Here is an 18,749-nt window from a genome sequence, read left to right on the forward strand (position 1 = left end):
GTGTCCATAGATACTGGGAATCTGTGCCATACTTTGTTCCAAATAGAATCAGTTCACAGTTTCAGACCAACATGTCTTGTATTAAATGTGACTTAAATGCAAAGTGAACCCGTTATCTATAATATATGCAGTTTAATGACATCCTTGTATTTTGTTCTCATCTTGACTGTACTAAAGCCCAGTATGGGCTACAGAATTTTTTTTACTTCTGACTAAATGTGACTGTTAGAGTATAAGATGCTTTTACTACAAAGACAAATCAGAGTGAGAGTATGTATTCAAAGCAAGCACAGCAGTGTTCAGCACGGCAGAAGAAATTCCCCTTAGCCTGCATGATGGCTTTAATAGTAGATTTTGCCACAATTGGTATGAAGCTGAAACATGATATTGTGATGTTGGGTGGATAACTTGGAAATTTCTACAGAAGATGCATTTGTATAGACAAGTCTGTGCTTGTTCTGTGCTGCTGCTCCATTTATGCAAGAGGGGGTCTTTTTCTTCAACTGGTGCGTGGAAATCAGCAGCTGCTTTTTAACTTTTTTTTAATTATTATTTTTGTATGATGCTAATATTTTGGTAAAAGCTGAGTTTCAGTAAATGTCACTGTCTGCATCAAAATTCTGTTTGGAAATGTAATGCATATTGTTAAGCCTAGTTTTCCTGTCTGCTTCTGCAGACAGATACATGATACCTGCTCTGTGATGTTAATGTGGTTCTGCTACCAGAAATGACTGGGCTCAACAAGAGTTATTTTTGACAGGGTGAAAGTGTCATTAGGAATAAACAGATGTATGTACAGCAATTGGGGGATGAGGTGTATATCTTGTTAAGAGTTACCTCTTGTGATAAACTGTTTCTCTAAAATTTAGGTTTAGGGTATGGCTTCATGAAGCCTAATCCTCTTGTAAGTGCAGGCAGCTCTCAGAAAGAAAGGGTAGTTTTGTTCTCCCCCACTCCATAGCACTTGATCTAGCAATTCTGTGGCCAAATTCAACTGTTCAGTGAAAGCTGTAGCACCTTTCATGATATCAGAGGGCTAGGTTCAAGAAAATACATCTGATTTTTGTTGTAACTGTGCCTGAAGTTATGAACAACGCATTTGAGTATAAGACTGTACTGAGACTTCATTTAAAAGAAAAAAATCATGGACAGGAGGGTTTTGAATATTCACCTTTGATTTGAATCAGTATTTAGTGTTCCTGGAAAGACTGGGCAAGATGGTTGGCACAGTGGAAGTAGTTCAGTGCATCACAGGAGCATTTTACAGTTCAAAGGACTGTTTATAATCATTATGGGGGATGGTGTTGCAATAGCTTTAAGTTATTATAGCGATATCAGGCTATCAGAATGGACCTTAATTAACATAACTGGGGGGAAGGAAGAGGACTATGATACTAAATTCAACAGTTTTGCCGAGAGACTCCACAGTCAAGGCTGCTATGCACTTCATATTGCTTTTTCAGGTATTGTGGCAATAAGGCACAGGCCCCTCCTAAAGTAAAGGAGGTAAACTAAATATTCTTCTACATCGTGTTCCCCTTTTCTGTACCATGGTCCAAACCCCAGATTCATTCCTTAAGTTTTGAAACTGAATCATCATGCATTATATTACTATTGGAATCTTTATACTGGCTTGTATTTTTAATGAGAATTCATAAAACTTGTATCATTGGCATTGATCTAAGATTTGTAGAATAAACCCTACTGAATTCTAAAGTGAAGTCTTCTCTAATGCTTAGGCTGTGTTTTCTCATGTTCAATTAAATCCCAAACAGGCTCCATTCAGGTCTAAATTGAGAGTGCTGGGTATAGCAAGAGCTCAGCTGTCCCTTCATGCTGGTAGAAGAGGTCAGGAGCAAGAGGGCTACAATACAGTTACTGTCAAATTATTTCATTTTTAGGGGTTGAGATTTTTTTCTGCTGCATAGGGAATCTACACCATTATGAGTTCTACTGTCCTGCTCCTGATCACACCAGTTTAAGTCTCAAGGGATTAGTACGCTGCTTGTTCCATGTATTAATCAAGCAGCTGTTGGTTCAGGAGAGCTGTATAGGCTGCTTTGTCAGCCACTCAGATATAAGCTTTGCTAGTAATGGAGAAAGGATGACTTAAAGCAGATACTAAGACTAGTCTGGCTCAGCCTACCTGTAGCCTGTAAATTTCAGCAGATTAAAATACTTAGATGCACCACAAAAAAGGCTGGGCTATTTCTCTCTCAACAAGAGCTGTATCCCAGTCAAGGACAGAAAATGCCATCTTTCACTGGAGCCATTCCTGCCAGTAGTTTCTTCCATGCTCACAGAGTAGATCTCTAGACTATGTAGAATCATAGAGTAGTTAGGGTTGGAAAGGACCTTAAGATCATCCAGTTCCAACCCCTCTGTCATGGGCAGGGACACCTCACACTAAACCATGCCAGCCAAGGCCTTGTCCAACCTGGCCTTGAACACCGCCAGGGATGGAGCATTCACAACCTCCCTGGGCAACCCATTCCATTACCTCACCACCCTCACAGGAAAGAACTTCCTCCTTATATCCAATCTAAACTTCCCCTGGTTGTTTTAACCCATTATCCCTTGTCCTCTCACTACAGTCCCTAATGAAGAGTCCCTCCCCAGCATCCTTGTAGGCCCCCTTCAGATACTGGAAGGCTGCTATGAGGTCTCCACGCTGACTTCTTCAGGCTGAACAGCCCCAACTTTCTCAGCCTATCTCCATACGGGAGGTGCTCCAGTCCCCTGATCATCCTCGTGGCCCTCCTCTGGACTTGTTCCAACAGTTCCATGTCCTTTTTATGTTGAGGACACCAGAACTGCACACAATACTCCAAGTGAGGTCTCATGAGAGCAGAGCAGAAGGGCAGGATCACCTTCTTCAACCTGCTGGTCACACTCACAGTATCACAGTATCACAGTATGTTAGAGATTGGAAGGGACCTCAAGAGATCATCTAGTCCAATCCCCCTGCCAGAGCAGGAACACCTAGATAAGGTTACATAGGAATGTGTCCAGGCGGGTTTTGAATGTCTCCAGAGAAGGAGACTCCACAACCTCCCTGGGCAGCCTGTTCCAGTGTTCTGTCACCCTCACTGAGAAGAAGTTTCTCCTCAAGTTTAAGTGGAACCTCTTGTGTTCCAGTTTATACCCATTACCCCTTGTCTTATCATAGTTTGCCATTGAGAAGAGCCTGGCTCCATCCTCATGACACTCCCCCTTTATATATTTATATACACTAATAAGGTCCCCCCGCAGTCTCCTCTTCTCCAAACTATAGAGACCCAGCTCCCTCAGCCTTTCCTCATAAGGGAGATGCTCCACTCCCTTAATCACCTTTGTCGCCCTGCGCTGGACTCTCTCCAGCAGGTCCCTGTCCTTCTTGAACTGAGGGGCCCAGAACTGGACACAATATTCCAGATGCGGTCTCACCAGGGCCGAGTAGAGGGGAAGGAGGACCTCTCTCGACCTACTGACCACCCCCCTTCTAATACACCCCAGGATGCCATTGGCCTTCCTGGCCACAAGGGCACAGTGTTGGCTCATGGTCATCCTGCTGTCCACTAGGACCCCCAGGTCCCTCTCCCCTACACTACTCTCTAACAGGTCGTTCCCCAACCTATACTGGAACCTGGGGTTGTTCCTGCCCAGATGCAGGACTCTACACTTTCCCTTGTTATATTTCATCAAGTTTCTCCCTGCCCAACTCTCCAGCCTGTCCAGGTCCCGCTGGATGGCAGCACAGCCTTCTGGCGTGTCAGCCACTCCTCCCAGCTTAGTGTCATCAGCAAACTTGCTGACAGTACACTCAATTCCCTCATCTAAATCATTGATGAATATATTAAATAATACTGGTCCCAATACTGACCCTTGAGGCACTCCACTAGATACAGGCCTCCAACTGGACTCCGCCCCATAGACTACAACTCTCTGGCTTCTGTCCTTCAGCCAGTTCGCAGTCCATCTCACTACCTGATCATCCAGGCCACACTTCCTCAATTTAGCTATGAGGATGCTGTGGGAGACTGTGTCAAATGCTTTGCTGAAGTCAAGGTAGACCACATCCACCGCTCTGCCATCATCCATCCGCAATGTTATTTCCTCATAAAAGGCTAGGAGGTTGGTCAAGCATGACTTCCCCTTGGTAAAGCCATGTTGACTGCCCCTCATAACCCTCTTATCCTTGACATGCCTTAAGATGGCATCAAGGATAAGGTGTTCCATCACTTTCCCAGGGATGGAGGTGAGGCTGACCGGTCTATAGTTACCCGGGTCCTCCTTCTTGCCTTTTTTGAAGACTGGAGTGACATTTGCTTTCCTCCAGTCCTCAGGCACCTCTCCCATTTCCCAAGACTTGGTAAAGATGATGGAGAGTGGTCTAGCAATGACTTCCGCCAGTTCCCTCAGCACCCGCGGGTGCATCCCATCTGGACCCATGGATTTATGGATGTCCAGATTGTTCAACTGGTCCCTAACCCATTCCTCATGGACTAAGGCAAACCGCTCCAGTGACCTGACTTCATCTGAGGTCTCAGGAGTACAGGGTTCTTCAGGACTGCCTCCGGCAGAGTAGACTGACACAAAGAAGGCATTCAATAACTCTGCCATCTCTGTATCTTCTGTCACCAGGGCACCCATCCCATTCACCAGTGGGCCAACCTTGCCTCTGGTATTAGTTTTATCAGCTATGTATTTGAAAAAGCTCTTTCTGTTGTCCTTGACCCCTCTGGCCAGATTTAATTCTAAGGAGGCCTTAGCCATCCTAGCTGCCTTCCTACATCCTCTAGCAGCAGCCTTATATTCCTCCCGAGTGGCCAGCCCCTCCTTCCATGACCTATAAACTCTGCTCTTCCACTTGAGCATACCCAGCAGTTCCTTATTCAGCCACGCAGGTCTCCTGGCCCTCTTCCTTGACTTCCTACGTGTCGGGATGCTCAGCTCTTGAGCTTGGAATAAGCAATTCTTGAATGCCAACCAACTCCTTTTGATGCAGCCCAGGCTATGCTTGGCTTACTGGGCGGCAAGTGCACACTGGGAGCTCATGTTCAGTTTCTTATCAACCCGACACCCCCAAGTCGTTCTCTGCAGGGCTGCTCTGAATCTCTTCTCCCAGCCTGTAGCTGTGCATGAGATTGCCGTGACCCAGGTGCAGAACCTTGCACTTGGCTTGGTTGAACTTCATGAGGTTGGCATTGGCCCCCCTCTCAAGCATATCATGGTCCCTCTGGATGGCATCCCTTCCCTCCAGAGTATCAACCAAACCACACAAGCTTGGTGTCGTTGGCAAACTTGCTAAGGGTGCATCGATCCCACTGTCCATGTCACCAACAAAGATGTTGGACAAGACTGGTCCCAACGCTGATTGCTGAGGGATTCCACTCATTACAAGGGCCTGCGCTTTCCCAGATGAGTAGACTTTCCCCACTACCCCTTTAAGATGATTTTTTTAATGGCTACAAGTATTTTGTCCCTTATTTATACTGTAACTAAATCCTTACAACTTCTATGATGGGGTACTGTTATTAGCTAGAAAGCTTATCTTATCCTCACTAAAACTGCTATCGAACAACTGCTTTATCCAGAAAGTCACTTGTTTAAGCAGAGGTGACAAGAAAGCTTATGATTCAGTTTTCCACTGTCCATCCTGTTTCCCTTTCTGAAGGAGAAAAGCCTTTCCAAGCATCCCTGCTATCTGCAGGCAGCGTACTAAGTGGCTTTGGAACCTTTGCACTGCAGCACACTTCCAGTGTGTGCACTGCGATACTCTGAGCCTGTCTCCAAGCTCTCCCTTACCTTGTAGCAAGAATTGGAGCTCAATCCAAACAACACACAGCAACTTCAGTTTGAACAGCGATCAGACATCACTGGTGATGTAACACTGATCCTCTATAAACCCTAATAACCAGTGTCAGATGTGCTCCTGCGGTAGAGTTTAAAGCCTGGGGAGCTCTTACATTACCTAGCGTAACCCCCTGGATCTTTATCATGACATTGCATTTCCCCTCAGCTATCTCTGAACACATCACATCTCCCCAAAAGATATCCAAGTCCTTGTCTGTAACAGTGAGAGCAAGACAATTCACCATTCTCCTCGATAACATCCTAGAGGATAACATATCCGGGCTCTTTTGGCCTGTCTTCGTGGAAGAGGCAAGACCGAAAGGTGCGAGACGCAGCCGGAGCGGTTGGTCTGACAAGGAGCAGCCTGGCTGGAGCACAGTGGCCACTAGAGGGCATGGGTCAGAGCCCAGGGGCGCTGTCTGTCTGTCGAGCCTGGGGCGGCAAGTACCCCACAGGCAGCCCCAGCTCGCCCACCGGGGGAGATCAGGGCGTTTGCACCCTGCTTCCCGCCAGGGCACGCAATACCAGCTCACCTTTATCCTGCCCTCTAGGCAGCTTTAGGATCACAGCCGGGTGGCAGAGTGCCACAACAGTGACAGGGAAGACAGCCTCACAGCCGAGGCTGGGGCTCCTTGCTGGCACATTCCCAGCCCACGTGCCCTCAGCTGCTGTGTTTCCCACACAATGAATGTCCCCATCCCCTCCAAAACCTGATAGCCCTCTGGTCTTCCTTGCCCACAGAAGTCCACACACATCCTTCATCCCTGTAAAGGCAATCTACTCTATCTGCCAGCATACCCTTAGGGAAAAAGCGTCCTGGATGTACACAAACGTTGTCCTCTGGGCCTGGTAGGATCCCCTCAAAGGTGTTACTTTATTATCTCACCCACAGCACTCACAAATTACATCTGAAGCTTTGAAAGGCAGCACCCCCCACCCCAAACACCAGCTAAACCTGGACACAATTTTGTTCTCCAAAGCATCAGCATCCAGCACCCTCACAGCCACACTCCATCCCCTTCCAAACCAAATTCATTCACAAGCACATGGCAAACCAGCCCTTTATTACCATTACTGCACTTAGCAGAAGCATCCTCAAGCATCCTGCTGGCAACTGCCACTTCCATGCACCACCCTCCTCGAGCAAGTGCCTGTCCTTTGTGCTTGCTGACCCACCTGACTGCCCATCACCTTTGGCATAACACTGTCATCACCAAACTTTGACACCATGCCCAAGCACCCTGTAGCCTGGGAATCCCAGATTCTTTCGGTATAACCTCCCCAGGACTCAGCTGCCAACACAAGCTACATGCACCCACAGTTGTGCATTTAATCCCCTATTTCATAAGGGAAACTGTTGTTCTGCTCTTGCCAACACTTTCATCCTCCCTTTTCTACCCCACAACTACCAGTCTGCCATCATCCCAAAAAGATCCTGACTACAAGATGCAGAGAAAAGAGGGAAGGACTTGAGCATACCCAAGCTTAAGCTTCTGCTAAAAAGACAAGACACAAACACTTTGGGAACTGACCAGCGATGATGAGACCTTCTGGGGCAGGAGCTGCCTCTTTTGAAATATTGCATAAGGAGCATTGGCCTCAGGTTTCCAGCTTGTCACATGATACACAGCAGCATGTTCACTTCCTCCCTGACCTAACCTGCAGGCTCTACACTGGCAGCCGATGGGCTGATCCAGATAAGAGAGTGCTCATAATAGCTTTATTTGATATATGGCATGTCCCATGATCAGAATTGACAACTTGGATACAATAGCCCCAGAGTAACCACTTCCCTGTAAGCACTCCCCAGCTTCCACCTTTGCCCTACTTCTGCTGATAGCACTTGGAGGAAATTAGCACTAAGATGTAAAGCCATGTGCTTCCCGACTGACAATCCCTGAGTCTGACACAGCATCCCCACCTGCTACCTGCCAGGCACCATGCTTCCCTCCCCTCCCAGCCATGAGCTGATGAAGTGAAATCTCAGCAGCAAGGGCCAAGGAAGGACACTGCTAGCATCAGGCTGCGTGGTTACGCCAGGTGTGCACCAAGCAGGGGCAAAGACTGCACGGCTAGAACAACACAGCAGGTAAGCACCAAGCACCCTGTTCTGCAGCAGCATGCCACATAAAGCACATTGCTATGAAAAATAGCAATGCTTTACAACAGTACAGCACAGACCTCAACAAGTTCTGTGTGGAGACATTACAGCACCAAAAGCAGAATGCTTCCTTTTGCCCTGAAGCCCTGCTGAGCTCAGGAAATTACACCCTCAGAGGCTTTCTGCTTTAACCTTCAGGTGACCGAATCGCCCCATAAAACCTGGCTTGTGCTCGTACACACCCTGCCACAATTCCAAACAACAAGAATTCAAGGAGTGTGGTTGGTGCTGTCAAGGTGAGCATGATACCAAACACACCAATTATTGCAGCTGGAAGACAAGGTGCCAAATGACTGGTTGGAAATGGCGGAATTAAGATGACAGATGTCATTGGTAATTCAAGGAGTCACAGCAAAGTCCAACTACCAAACTAAGAGTGCCTGATAAAGCCCACCCATAAGAAAAGAACTCGCTCAGATGCCCAAGCCTTGTCTATCTCACTAACACCTCTTCTATTTGAGGAAAGGGGGTCTCTAGGTTTTGCATGCTAAGGGGCTGATCGTGGCACCATTCTGCATGGGACAGATGTGGACAGCAAGAGGCAGTTATGGGGAAAGATAGCAGTCCCTCAAAAAAGGGACTGGAAAGAAAGATCTTGGTTGGACTCCAAATATACTTCAAGTAGGGGTCCTGCCATAATTTAGAGTTTACATTTATCAAAAGCACTCTGGGAACTACTGAAATCTCAGGAGAGCTCAGATCTTCTCCTTTCCAGCACTCTAGCTTACTCCAATTCACCAAAGTGCCACTTTTTCCCATGTAAAATTCTGTCACTAGCTCCCAAACTGGTTTGTGCTGTTCTACAGCAGATAGAGTGCTTCTTTAGGGACCTCAGTCATGGATGGGAATCCTGGGAGCTGCAGAAATGAAAGTGATTTTCTTCATGGCTTGCCACTCCCTTGGGCACAGCTTCTCAACCCTATCTTAACAGAACCAAACATACAAAAGTCCAAAGACAAACACAGGAATTACTTCCAGATTTTGTGATAAACATGTTCAGGTGACAATAAACCAGAATAGGAAGCAGCTGTCAAAGCTTTGATCCACTCCTTAAATGAGGCCCTGTTAAGCTACAGTAATGGGGATCTCTATCCAGTGATTTAAGATTAATTTCTCCCAGGGGTAACTTTTTTCCTGGGGTAAATGAGGGTGGGAAACCCTCCTCTTCATCATTCTCTCCCATACACCAAACAATTCATGTCACAATTTCTAGACCTTATACCATAGAAGACAGACAAACCCCCTTTAGTTCTAGAAAGGGAAATGATCCCCAGGTCACAGCCAGCCCAAAGTACTTCTAGGCTGGAAAGCAGTCAGAGATTGCCAGCAGTTTCCTTGGTGCTGATCTCTCCTGATGAAAGTCATGACCATGACAGTCATCTAGTTAGTGACATCTAGTTCTTACTCTGCTCTGCCAGCAGACGAAGGGAAACAACTTCTCTGTCTCCCTTCTGCTCCCCCATCTCAATTGCCTTTCATGGGGCTGTGATGGGAACACAGCCACAGGGCTACAAGGGAGAATCATGAGGCCAGACAGTGCCTTGGCAGCATGATTGGCAGAGCATGGCCTTGATCCCTAACTCCACCCATTAAATGCTGGCAGCCTGGTTCTGAGGCCACTTTCCAACACTGCCCATCACAGGACCTTACCCTGAGAGCGCCCTGTTGTACCCAAGCTGGGAAAGAGCTGGGACAAAGCATTGCAAGCACCCAGACTCCATATCCTGGGCTCTTTGTCTTGACATACAGAGCCCAGGAGAAGCCACAGAAGAGACAGCTAGTTTCTCTCCTGCCTGTGATGGAAACAGAGCTAACCTAAATGCACAGTCCAGGTTTCATGGGGTCAGTAACTGTTTGACCACATTTGAGACCAGCCAGAAAAAAACCTTCTCACTGTGCAGAGCTACTTCTGGGGAAGGTTACCACATCATGCCATCCGAGTACAAAAGCAGGCCCCTCCACCCTGCAGCTGTTTGCTGTACCCAAGCGAAGAATGAAACAGGCTTATGAAGCAGTGTCCTACATTCAAAAATAGCATATTCATAGGGAAACTGGCACGCAAGCAGCAAGAGCAAGCAGCGCTGACCTGACATGCAGTCCCCTGCCTGCATCTCCGCAGGGTGCAGCCAGAGCTCTGCGGCATAGGCACTCACATCCACAGCCCCTGCTCCTGAGGGAGCTGCAGCAGTGAAACACAGCAGCACTTAACAGTGCCCTTTTCAGACTGAGTCTGGATTTGGCTCCAGCAAGGATGGCTTTGGAGCCTTGATGCTCTCCTCAAGACACAGGCTGCAGCTGGTGTCAGGCATCCCTGAAACAGGTCCCTGCCAGCAGGTATGAGGGCTCTGCCTTGTCCTCTTGTGCAAAGAAATGTTTATCCACAGAAGTGTTCAGTGTGGCACTCTCAATGGTAATAAACCTGACTGTGACCAGAAAATCTTCCACTAGAAGAAGCATCAGACAGAGCAGCTCTATGTTACAATATAGTCTTGATTTCCTGTCAATTTGGTTCAACCCATGGTTAAACTGCAGCTCCTGGGATGGTAGAAGCATCATGCTTCATGTCTCCTACATGAGGACTACCCAATGCTTTTTCTACCACAGAGAAACTCCCAGAAATGGGGGGGGAGGGGGAAGCTGACAAAAATAAGTTCTGTTTCTGTCCTAGTCAGACTCCCATTCAATCCTACAGCACACAGCATGGCCATGCCCAGACACTCACATTCAAGTGTTGACATTTTGTGCTCTACCCCTGCAAGAACGCCTCTCTCCCCAGACCTGGCTTGCAGCCGTCTCTTCCCCTTATGCAACACTGCTCCACTTCCTGCGCAGACAGTGATGGCTCAGTGCAGCAAGAAGCGCTGCCACATCAGTGCACAGGCTACACAGCCAGCCTGCCAGTGAGGCAGCTCTGCGGCTTCAGCACTCACGCTACTGCCCAAGTTCAAGTTACATTATTTCATTATTACTCTCCCCTAAACATACCCCCCTTTTAAATAACAAATATCGAGCTATCTGAAACCAGAATCTGGTGCTATAATTAGACACCCCTCATGCACACATTGCTGGGTTACACAACACAGCTTGGAGCCCTGGGTACTGGGTGAAGCCATATTAGCATTTTATTCACATCACAAACAAACTCTTAAAGCAAAGCCTCTGAAGTGTTCTTGGTTATGAGCTTTGGTTCAGATCACGAGGCCATCTCAGAGCATGCAAATAGATTTCCCTGGTCTGACAATAAACTAGAGATGAACTCTAGCCACTAGTGCATGCCAGTCCACAGGGCTAGAATAGAGTTAGCCAGAAGTAAAACCTTCAGCACACATACCAAAGGGATGCCTGGTCCTTAGTACCAATTGCTTGACCTCATTTATTGCACACATCTTGTTAATGCAGACACAGCTAGTCACAGTCCTGTGCAAATCTCAATGCCAAGCACTACTGCCAGACCAAGAAATGTCTTTAATTCATTTAAAGGATTAGCTCAAATCAAAAGCCTAGCTCCAAACTCCAAGGCTTCACTGCTCAGCTTTCTCTTCCCAGCAGCAAGAAGGCAAGCTCCTGCCTGAATTTGTTCCTACAGCAGCACCAGGAAGCTGTAGTAACGTTAATAAACTCGACAAATATTTCATATTACCCATTTTCAGCTCACTAACAAAATGACAGCTCCATCCTTTATAAAGGACTAGGGGTAAAGAAATGCCGTGCTGCAGCAGCGCATGCTTTTCAGGAGGCCTACAGATCCTGGTGGCAGCAACAGCCATATGGCATGTCCAAAGAGCAGCACAGAGAGCAGAGAGACAAGCTCTGTGTGCAGCATCCCCATCTACCTGCTATGGTTTATAACCAAGTATTTGTGCATCTAAATCTCACTGAATGTAGCAGGATTAAAATACTTATTGGTTCTTTAAAAATCCAGCCCTGGGGCTGTCCCTTCTACTGACTTTACTTGGCAAGAGCCTAACTGGGTAGTACAGAGCCCAAGCCTTGCCAGCAGCACAGCCAACCTGTACAGCTCTTTTGGAATCTGCATCTGCCAAACAGCAACACGAGTTAAAAAAACAAGTAGGTTCAACATTTCAGATGTGTCATTTCTCAAGATAACTATCAACTGTTAAGAACATTTATGTAATCAAAAAGCAGTACCAATGGTCAAAGACAGTCCTTCAGCTGTCCTTAGTCAGCAACAAAATTTCTAAAGCAGAGAGAGATTGCTTAACTCAACCTGAAGCTGAGAGATGTCTCCCAAACACAAGTTTTCAGCATTATCTACAAAATGGAAACTAAATAATTCAAAACTTAACTGGATCTAGGTCACTGGCAGAGGTTTGTTTTTCAGCAAGATGTCCCAGAGGGATTGGCTACTTTTTCTTTACTTGTTGCTGAATTCCAACATCATACTTAAGGATAGCCAATAGCAAATGGAGTGGATGAGATGAGAAGTAGGAAGGACACTGACAAAGGCCAACTTCAGCTTGTCAGCACTGAGCTCTGTCTTACTCTCACAGAAGATATAAACTTCAGCTGCAGAGGAATCTTGTCTGTGATCGCTGAAGGTCTACAGAATAATTGTGAGAGATGTGCAAGAAATCTCAGGTAATGCAAACTGTCTTCTATTTGCAGTGCAGGGATCCACACATGCACCTCTAAGGGTGAAAACAACTCCAAAAGAAGAGATTAGATTCAGCTCTTCCAGAGGATGAATCCATAGAGCGACTTCTCTTGGTTGGCTAGGGAAGGAGCTCTAATGGCAGTGCCACTGCTACATGGCTGGTAACCTTTCTGAGCTTCTCCTCAGGCTCATTAGGCATATGGAGTTCACAGGAGAATCGTGAAGGCAAATCTTTAACCCTGAAATATTTTTTGCATGTTTGCAGCCACTACAACAAGCAGTTCAGAGTCCAGTGGTTGACCTTACTTTGGGGTATGTAATTTTTTTCCTCTCCTCTATTTATTTGCATGTAATAATTAGCAAGTTATATAGAATCAGGACAAAGTTCTGTATATATGTGTCAGGACAAAGTTCAAACTAATTTCCCTATTAAAGGTCTTGCACAACCATTTTTACAGCAGACCTTTAATGACTTGTTTAGTCCCGGTACAAGGCTAAGATTACAGGTATTTTCAGGTAACCTGGGCAGGTCATCAATACGTTCTGGAAAAAGAGTTTTCTTTTTCACATTTCTTTATCAAAGGAGATTGCAAAGATTATGCTTGTTTCAGAGAAACTAGAAGGTGCTGGATCCTCAAAAGGATACAAATCATATGAAAAGCAATTTGTCTCTACTTAGCACACGAATAATTTCTCACAGCTGCTTTAGCACAAGCAAGCCACTTGCATCCTTAAGTACTAGAAATGCAACAAACTGTTTAATGTATAAGCCAGTATTAGGCATCTAACAACTTTATCACACCCCTACATTAAAAATTACATATGAAATAAACAGTTTATTCCTCTGCTCAAGGTTTCCAGACAGATTAAGTCAACCCAGGCACAATAAACTTCAAAGAAACGCTGTGCAACAGCTTAAAAAGGCTGTATTTAGAGGAAGTACAAGCTCTCTAGGCATGAAGTATCCAACTTCCAAGAACCTGATCTCTGTAAGATACCTCAAACTGCACATACGAACTGAGACATTAATATGTTACATTTTAAAACCCTAATACTTCATGCCTCACTCCCCAAATTCCATGCCATATGTTCAGCAGAACAGCAAGGGAAAGGATGAGAGATTTTAGATTAGAGCTGTCCAATTTCTATCAGTCAAGGCCCTATGGATCTTGTGCAGATCCCATGCTGTCATATCAGTGGTTTTAAAGATTTTTTTCTCTTCAGTCCCTGACTTTAATGGGCACTTTGTACCACTACTTTCTGCAGAATCAGACCTTCGATGCATCTGATGCTAATGTCCTCACTTGTTAAAACTTAACTGTCTGGGAGAGGTCAGTACAGCTACTAGCCCTATCCAAATCATTGTCAGCAATGAAAGCTGAGGCAGATATTCTCAAGATTCTTCATCTCTAAACTTCTTATTTCTTTCCCACCTAAAAACAGATGATAGGAGCAGAGTTCTGAACTTGAAAATCTGGAGTGTTGATTTTTTTTTTCTTAACACCCTCCACTGCCTGCATGCCTCTCCCAGTGGCCCAGTAACTACCTCGTGATTTGATTGCTGTGCACACCATGAGCCATGTATTTGTAATACGCAACGCCCTGGGACATACAGCCATATCCACCAGCCACAGCAAAAGCCAAACAATGGAGCCACTGTTTCAGCCTTGCCTCCTGGCCCACCTTCTCAGCTCAGGTCTTTGCCTCTCAGCTTCCTGTCAGTGCTACTAGATCTGAGCAATCACTGCAGTTCTCCTTAACATTCCACTTTCTGGAGTCATAGACTGTTAACAAACGTATAAAAAAAGAAGCCTGAAAACAGGAATTGAGGTTTTGGAAGACAGGAAGACAATTAGAAGTCCAACAGATGGTAAATTCTAACCCAAACTATTCTATGATCCTATGAGTCAGAATTTTTAAGCCAGCCACATAACTCTGGGCACCTAAGCATAGTTTGGGGGAGGTTGGGGAGAAGAGATTTTTGTGTACATTTGTACAACTGACAGCATTTTACTGGCAGTGTCAGAGAGGCATAGTAAAAGCCTCCTGTTAACCTGCAAACACTTTATGAGATCTGCTCTCTGGATCATGGTGTTGCTCAACCTTAAAGTCAGACAGACTCCTGTGTGTTTGTGTAAGCCTCCAAGCTTCCTCATTGTGCACCATTCTCCTCCTCCAAAGGCAGGATGCCCTCCTTCCTGCACAGAGGTGGCAGCTCCCCACAAGCCAGCTAACCCTGCAGCAACAGGGCTGCTAACCACCTGCTCCAACAGCACTCCCACGCACAGACTGGCACAGCAGACTCCTACCTAAGTACAGACTTGAAACAAAGCCACTCATCATGCAGCTCAGCTCTCTCTCCTTACTTCCTCACACACACACACAATCAGCTGTCACTCTTGCAGGGCAGGGGGATGCTGTGGCCATCCCCCTCCCCCCCCCACATACTGCAGTTAAACCAAACAGCAGCCTTCCTGCTCTCCACTGCTACAAAGGATTGTACAGAGGAGGCCCAAGCACAGCAAAGCTGCCGTATCATACAGCAGCACCCAGCATCTTACAGCAAATATCAAGCAGGCCACAGCAGCACACTGTCTTGGGGCATCAGCAAATTCTGGACATGTTCCAAAACACATGCTTGCCAGCCAGCACTGCACAGTGGGATCCCGATGCCTTGTTCTCACTTGACTTGTAGGCACCTGCAAGGCCTGGCTCTGCAGCAGCCCAGGGTTTGTTACACAGCTCTCTCCTGCCAAGGAACGGTTGTTGGTGATTTATTTCCTGCCTGCTTTCATTCTTGTGGGAACAGGAGTCTGTGGCCACCCAGTTAGCCCTGCTTTGTGCTGGAGAACGTGTAAAATCATGTCATCCTGTGGGATTTACTAGCTCAGGTTGGCATTCGCCGATGCTTACACTATTTGAAGAATGTCTTAGCATTCACCTGGCTTTGAGCTACAAGAATGTTTCTGATCCATGCTGTTAAAGAGGGCTGCTAAAAATCTCTCCTCATACATTTGTGTCAAAGGACCGTGATTCAAGCAAAAAAGCTGGCACAATTAGACAATGCTTGTGTGGCTTGGCACTTCCTGGCAAAATGGAAATGCAAGCAGAGGCTGACATGCAATTGATCCTGGGCCAGAATTAGAGCATTAGAGAAGCAGGGTTACATATAAACCCTGCAGCTTCATGATTTGGTCTAGAAAGGTTTGGTTTGGAGCTTTTGGATAAATTCAGCTCCAAAAGACAGAATGCAGATGCAGATCTGCAGGTCTACATCCTGCTGAATTACTGGCCACATTTCCAAAAATCACCCAAGTCACTGCCCTTAATTCTCCCATCAAGACTTACCTATTCTCCTAAGCCCTCCCACACACAGACTTCAGAACAAGCAATTTTTCACATTTCAGGAATAGTTTCAGCTGCAAGCTTTGGGTTTAGAAACTGGTCACAAAAGAGCTCTGGACCTCAGTCTCCTTGTCTGGTATTGCCCATTACAATTGGAGATAAGAGCATTTCCAAGACATGCACCCACGTGACATACCCCCCAATTCTCAGCACACTCAGAGCTAAATTCCAGGATCACCACACTTAAAGGAAACTTTAGACTCACCAGCACCCAGGTCAGCGGTGCTGTCTCTGTGTGTGCTGGCTAACTGCTTCTCATAACTGCATTTTACTTCGGTGGGTCCATCTGTGCTGTTTTTCTGTGGCTTACAGCTATATGTCCAAGAGGAATAGTGCAGTGAGAATTAAAAGCTGTACGACTGCATAGAAGCATGCAGCATGTAACAGCTCTGTACGTGCACGCATACCCAGCACCCCCCCCAGAATTAAGCACTGCACTTCAGGCAATGCCAGGCAGACAGTGTTCCCCCTAATGACATCAGTTTCTCCCTCCTAGGGTCTCTTGGCTGAAACAGGCTGTTGAGTGGGTGTTCAGGGAGGGAGCTGTTGGCCACGCAGATCAGCAGTGCCTCCAGTTAGAGCACACACAGGCAAGCTTCCCTCACTGTCCTTCAGCACATGGCCTGGGATGTGAGATCTTGCATGTCAGCAAGTGTGACAGGTCACAGAGACATCCCACAGCCCAAAAGCATCCTGCTGTGAGCTCAGGAACCCTGCCAAAGCAAAGCTTTAATTTCTGGAGCATCTTCAAACCACTCTTCCTTTCAGCATGCCCTTCTCTTCCTTCCCTTCCTCCACTTCTAGCAGTGCTGAATTCTGTGTACTCCCTGAGAGAAATAGGGCAAACATAACCTGATTAACCAAGGGGATTGGCAGGAAGGGGCGGCGGGGAGGGGGAAGATTAATAGGCAGAGAAACACAGAGCCTTTTCCTCTCACATTAGCTCTTGCCTATTCAATACTAAAAGTGTTCTGCGGTGACTCTGACTTTGGCATTTGCTATAAAAGCTTCTCATAAACTCTGTCTCGGCATGCAGATATCAAGAGAAAGAGAACATTCAGTCTGACAAGCTGAAATGTCTTTTAGGCTCCAGAGCCAGCCAGTAGCTTAAAATCATTTGAATGTGAGTCTGTGGCTCCATTTTAAAACGTAAGGGTGCCTCCTGCCATTGTTCATCTATTGACAGTTTGAATTCAGTCTTTATTTGGCTAAGCTGACTTTGAAGCATGGTTTAGGAGTTAATGCAAGCTTTCTCCATTGCATGTACAGAAAAATCTCTGGCTGGCAGCAGTTCATACAGGCTCACATGAATGAGGAACATGTTACACAGGCTCTGGCTGCCCTCCAAGTCCATTTTTGTTATTCTATTTTCTTTCCATCCATTCTTGCTTGCTTATCGCAAGACACAGATGTTTCAGGTCAGAAATGCAAAGCTATCTGCATGCAGAAAAGATGCATGACCTTCCAAGAAGCTATTTTTGGCTGCTCTTAGATACCTAAGAACTCTTACAGAGCCCATGCATTAAACTGACTGACCTTCAAGTAACTTTTGCCTAAGAGATATGAAACGTTGCAGAGGGGTTTATTATTATTATTATAATTCTCTCTGTAACCTAACACCCTATTGACTCCAAATCTTCAGATGCTGTTGTTGCAAAGGACCCTATTTTAAAAGGGAATGCAAAGATGAGATTATTACCCAAGGAATCAATACATTCCAACATTATGGTTAAACCTATACAAACAGGAAAATAGTATGAAAATACCCTTAATTCAGAACTTTCCAAAGTTTATTGATACCCTCAGCCTTCAATTGCCCTCACTTCTCAAGACCAAACCTGGAGACAGAAATACTACATAGCTGCAGAAGCTTCAAAGTGAAACAGATTTATTTTCCTCATTGTGCTACTCTGGAAGCACAGAGATGAAAAATGAAGGAACACTGAGTTAGTAGCCAAACACACACAGAGAACAATACTCCCTAAAGAAAGTAACAGACACAGCTCCTTCTGCCTGGAAACGCAAATACACCATGTTACATCCTGACACTCAGAAACCTGAGCTCTGCTCCGTCCTGGATCTCGTAAATCCCAACACTGACATTCTTCCACCAAATTGGCATCACCCTGTCTGCAAACATTTCAGTTCAGAGGCAAAGAGCGATGCGATGGGTGAGCCCCACCGCCCCAGAAGGCAGTCCAAAGGCTTGTCACCTGGCAAGGAGTTAACACAGACCAAGGGCACTGAGCAGCCCTGTTGCAACTCCAAAATTGTTCACTCTCACACAGTGAGCAAAAGCTAAAGCATGCTACTATCTTTTCCCTTCAGACATCACAGCAGTAAATATTAATTAATATTTTAATTAATTAAAAGATCTTCTACAAACACTAAGCCCTACATTGACTATAGAATGTATAAAGCAGAAGTGATGTACAACTAGGAAAAAGGACACAGAAAATACATGGAGATGAAATGTTCAGGAGAGCCAGTCTCTGGAAATCCAGCTCTTGTGCACATATGTGCACACACACACACACAGAATCCATGACACTTTCCCAGCACCTCCTGTTTTCATCATACTGTCATGTTTTAAAGGGGTACCTGCACTGAGATACTGCCCCTTAAGGCCAGAGCTGCATAGGGCCTAGGGATATAAATGTGCCTAGATCAAGTTATGAGAAGAACCACACAAGGTTGAAAATAGCCAGTGAAAAAAGACATACCTTGCACTTA

This window comes from Psittacula echo, assembly GCF_963264785.1.
Source record: "Psittacula echo genome assembly, chromosome: 5".
NCBI lineage: Eukaryota > Metazoa > Chordata > Aves > Psittaciformes > Psittacidae > Psittacula > Psittacula echo.